The 4,673-nt window shown below is 44.6% G+C and overlaps 1 long non-coding RNA gene across 1 annotated transcript in view; it reads left to right on the forward strand.

The window, feature by feature from the left end:
- LOC115402148 (uncharacterized) overlaps positions 1-4,224 on the forward strand; it is a 4,547-nt gene extending 323 nt beyond the window's left edge. The window contains exons 2-3 of the long non-coding RNA XR_003933087.1: positions 1-1,181; positions 4,214-4,224. The exon at positions 1-1,181 is cut by the window's left edge and continues 168 nt beyond it. This is a non-coding gene — a long non-coding RNA (uncharacterized LOC115402148). The remainder of the gene's footprint in view (positions 1,182-4,213) is intronic.
- The last annotated feature ends 449 nt before the right edge of the window (positions 4,225-4,673 follow it).

The following is a 4,673-nucleotide window of genomic DNA, read 5'->3' on the forward strand; positions in this document are numbered from 1 at the left end:
GCGCCACCTCCTCCTCCTCCTCCTCCTCCTTCCTTCCTTCCTGCACTCCTCTCTTCCCGTTTTCACAGTTCCTCTTTCTGTCACTCCTCTCATATCCCAACATCTTTCCCCTTCATGCATCCATGATCTGTTTTCAGCCTCATGTCAGCGCTCCAAATTTGGGAAAAAAATGACAATTTGTCCAAATCAGAATCTATGACCAGTAAATAGGAAATCCTACAGTCCAATATGAAATCCACTTGTTTAAATATTTCTTTTTTTAACCTTTAATTTTCTCGGAGAACACCGTAGCCTGAAATAACTGAGTTGAGAGAATCGTGGGAGATTCATGACATCATTCAAGATGGCCGCCCCCATCGATCGCTCTTCATTTCGGTTGTTTTCAGTTTTAACTGAGCTTTGGACACTGCTTGTCCAGATATTTGGTTTTTGGTGAGTGATGGCAGCTTTCAGCTCGTACGAAACAAACAGCAGCGCCAACTCGTGGCCCAACATACTAACTGCAACGCTGTCAGTGTTTCTGCTGTTTCCGTGGAAACGGACATCGCTTCCGAAACGTTGCAGTGTAAATGAGAGAATTTTCTGAATGGAAAACGTGTAAATATCCATATTCAATATTCAAATCCCACTGTTTTCTTTTCACTCTCATCTCACCTCATCTCTCCATTTCTCCCCCTCCTTTAATTCTTATCCTCGTTTTATGCAAAGCGCCATCTTTTCCCAGGGACACTTTCCCCTCTGCTTTCATTTCCTCCCTCATATCTTGTCGTCATGTCATGGCGCCCGGCCTCTTCACCTCCTGCCGTTCAGCCCCTCATCGCTCCGTCGCTCCCTCCGTCCGTCCTCCGCCGCTCTGCCAGGGAGGAACAGGTGGCTTCGCCGCTGCTGTGCCACTCGGTGGCTTCCTGCCTGAAAACGGGGAGCGGCGGGGGGAATGGAGGCCCGTGTCGGCGTCCCCGCTTCTCCTCTCGGGGGCTTTTAAACATGTGATGGACGGAAGGAGGAGGAGGAGGAGGAGGAGGAGGGAGCCGACTGAAGGCTGTGATTTTCCAGATTGAGAGCAGCAGGTGCTTCAGTGTGAGGCACTTACAGAGGCGAACATGCACTTAATGATAAGAGCTGCTGAGATATTTCTGTGCCCACAGCAGCATGGCATCATGTCCGGGTCTCAGAAACAGCCCGTCGCGTCGCTCACACACATTTATAGCACAGAAATATGAAAGGAATGCAAGGATGGATGGATTTTTATTGAAAATAATATGAACATATAACTTAACAAGCAGAAAAACAACCAACCAAGAGAGAACTGTTTTAATATAGTGGCTGAAAATTGAATAAAATTTCAGTTTTTAATGTACGACCAAGAATGAATGTTTAAATAATAAAGATACAAGCAAGACAAGCTTATCTGAGTAGGAGACACAACAACAGCGAGACTCGAGCTGAGGTGTCAGTGATGCTGCCATGAAAGCTAGCTAACTAGCATTAGCCTCAAAGCCCTGCTGTCAGCGGGAGATTATAGAAATAATACAGCAGCTATAGAAAAAAATTCACTTTACATTTGACTGGATTTGCACCACTGACACTGGCTTCATGTTGAGACTTGTTCAGTTTTGTGAAATTACAAATGTTTTCTTCAAATAAACCCAGCGGAGCAACAACAGCACAGAGTGTAACCGGGGGAAAACTCAACTTGTTGTACCACGGCAATAGCAGCTATTCAGTGGATGGATGATAACAATGGCGGCCTCCAGAGTGCCGAGACTCTGTGTGTGTGTGTGTGGTTTATTTAGAAAGACAGATAATAGCGCCAACTCAGGGCCTGGCATGGGAACTACATGGTTTTCCAAATGACGCTGTGGAAATTGAAAACTTTCCTGAAATGAAAACATGAGTTTTCAGTCGAAACGATCAAATAAGTCGTCATATTTCAATTTATGTGGTTTTACCTGAGAGGCCTTGTGGCTTTTACACATTTCGTTACTTCCTCGTCTTTGCAGTCAACATATGTTACAGGTCCTTCATTCCCGCAGCGTGAACAAGAGTGAGATGTCATAAAAATAAAAAATTCATCTCAATCTGTTCTCTCTCTCCACTGCTCTATTTTTATTCTGTTCCTCCAATCTTAATCTCATGCTGCAGTTTTTTTTTGTTTTTTTACATATTGACGTACGTGGTAAAACCAGGGCTATGGGCGGATTGAGCGTGTTTCCGCAGCAGCCGGGATTAGCCGCCGCCGCCGCCGCCGCCGCCGCCGCAGTAGCTCGCCATCTCCCGGCGGTAACTCCATATGTGTGGCATTAAGACTGATTAGCCCCGCGCTAGCTCACTCACTCCGAGTATTAGAGCTTAAAGGCTAGCACAGCTGGCTAGCACCTTGCGTCTCCCATCCATCAAGCCGGAGCGCCGAGGGGGATTAACGCATGCTAACAGCGGTTAGCGCCGGGAAGCTAAGAAGCAGTGCATCAAGGAGAAACACACGTTTATGACTCCCAAGTGATTAAAATGTGGAAACTTGTGTTGTTTGTACACCTGGTGGAGTTTTACACACACAGGTTCTTGTTTGTTTTGGTTTTTTTTTCCTGATTCTTCATTTAGAAGCGATACACACTCCCATCAAAACTCTTCTCTTCACATTTTCACTCCGGTGAAGGGATTAAATGCTCCTCACACATGAAAACCTAACCTCCTCCCCTTCTTATCTGTTTTAAACCCTTTGAAAATCCCCGGCGCTGGATAAACTTCCATCATGGTCAAACTGAAAATCAAAGGCATTGCTTCCTCCTGGAGGCACAAACTTTTCTCTGGAAGTTATTTCAGGAATATTCAACCAAAAAAAAAAAAAAAAAAAAAAAAACCCCACTCACACGGGATTACGATTTAGCAGAGTCACAGCAGCTGCAGTGATTCATTTACAGTCGATTCCCGTGGCGTTCTGGCAAAAACGTGTTAGGAAAAAAAAAAGAAGAAGAAGAAGAAGAAGAAGGGCTCAACAAGTCGAGCCGAGCCGAGCCGGGCTAAGTGCACTCCCATCAGGTTTTGGAAATGTCATCGTTATTTGTTTGTAAATTAAACCTTGCCTTCCTATCTTAATGGATGAAGCACTTTTCAGTTTTTGGCCCTTGTTTATCTGTTGACGTGCGCCTGCTGCTGCCAGTGGAGAGAAAACATCACCCGACCTGAGTCAAGGGCAGGTTGACTCAACTTTTTGAAAAGGTGTGTTTACACGGCAACGCTTGAAATCCAGTTCTTCAGCCTCTGTGAAAACAGAACAGCATTTTTCCCTCTAAAGAGCCGGAGCGTTCTGTGAAAGTTGCGTTTCTCTCCGTTTCCATTGAGACGGGATCAGAGCGTTTTCAGAAAGTCGCATTTTCAGTGGCTGTTGTTGTGTAAACGGACAAACAGTTCTGTTTTAAAACACTGTCTAAACAGGACTTTAAGAGGAGGAGAAGAAGAAGAAGAAGAAGAAGGAATAAAATGAGACACTGTACAGAAGAGGAGTTGAAATAACGGAGCATGAATGAAAAGAAAATTGAGGTTAGAAGTTGAGAGATTAGAGAACGGCTCGCCGGACGGACACAGAAAAAGAAAAGATGGAAACAAAAAGAGGAAAAAGGTGGAACTGATTAAAGAACAAGGGAAGAGAAGACGATGAACAAAAGCAGTTCAATGGATTTAAGGAGCGAGAACTGTGACAGTAAGAGGCAGAAAATGAAGAAAACCAGAAGATGTGAGGAGAAAACAGAAGGATGGAAGGAGAAAAAGAGAGACTAGGAGAGAAAGGAGGAAGAGAAATGAAATGAAAGGAGGAAAGAAAAGAGGAGGACGAGGAAAGAGTCACAGAGCTGGAGGAGGAAACGGGGGAAGGATGAAGGGATGGAGTGGAGGAGGGAGAAAAACGTAGTAAAAGGAGAACGATGCAAGAAAGAAGAAAGCAAAAGTGGAAAAGAGACAGAACGAAAAGATGGAAAGAAACAGAATGATGAAAATGTGAAAAGGCAGTGGAAGAAATGTGAAGATGAGATGCCAAAAAATAACAGAAGGAAGGAATGAAGAAAATATGAGGAAAAAAGAGAAAGAAGGGCTGAAACAAAAAGAGGTGGAAAAGCTGAAAGAAGGGAGTAAAGAATGAGAGGAGAGAGAAGACAGGAGGAGAGGAGAATGGAGGGAAGAGAAAGAAAGAGAAGGCAAGAGAGGAGCACATCAGAGGGAGAGAAACAAGTCGAGACGGGATGAGAAGATGAGAGGAGAAGGGAGGAACGGGGGATGAAAGAGGAGGGGAGGACTGAACCCAGAGACAGGAAGAGAGCTTTGAAGAGGAGGAGAGAGGAGGGGTGGAGGACGGACGGAGCTGCCGAGAGACGGATGGAGGCAGAGATGAAGGGGAAGAACTCAGTATCTGAAAAACGAGAGAAAATTTAGAAATCAGAAAAACTGGAAATCACAGTTTGAGACAGAAAGATGGAAACGTGAAAGCAACTTTTTGAAAACACTTCAAGTCCGTGGAAAGAAGAAAAACACAACTTCGTTAGAAAAAAATCACCAACAGCACCGACTAGTGGCCCGGAGTGTGAACTGCACCGTTTTCCTCGTTTCACTGAAAAACGGACATTCTTTTCAGAATGTTGCCGTGGAAACGAGGAACTTTATGGACTCATTTTCTAAATTCTCCT

The sequence above is a fragment of the Salarias fasciatus genome, chromosome 15 (assembly GCF_902148845.1).
Source record: "Salarias fasciatus chromosome 15, fSalaFa1.1, whole genome shotgun sequence".
NCBI lineage: Eukaryota > Metazoa > Chordata > Actinopteri > Blenniiformes > Blenniidae > Salarias > Salarias fasciatus.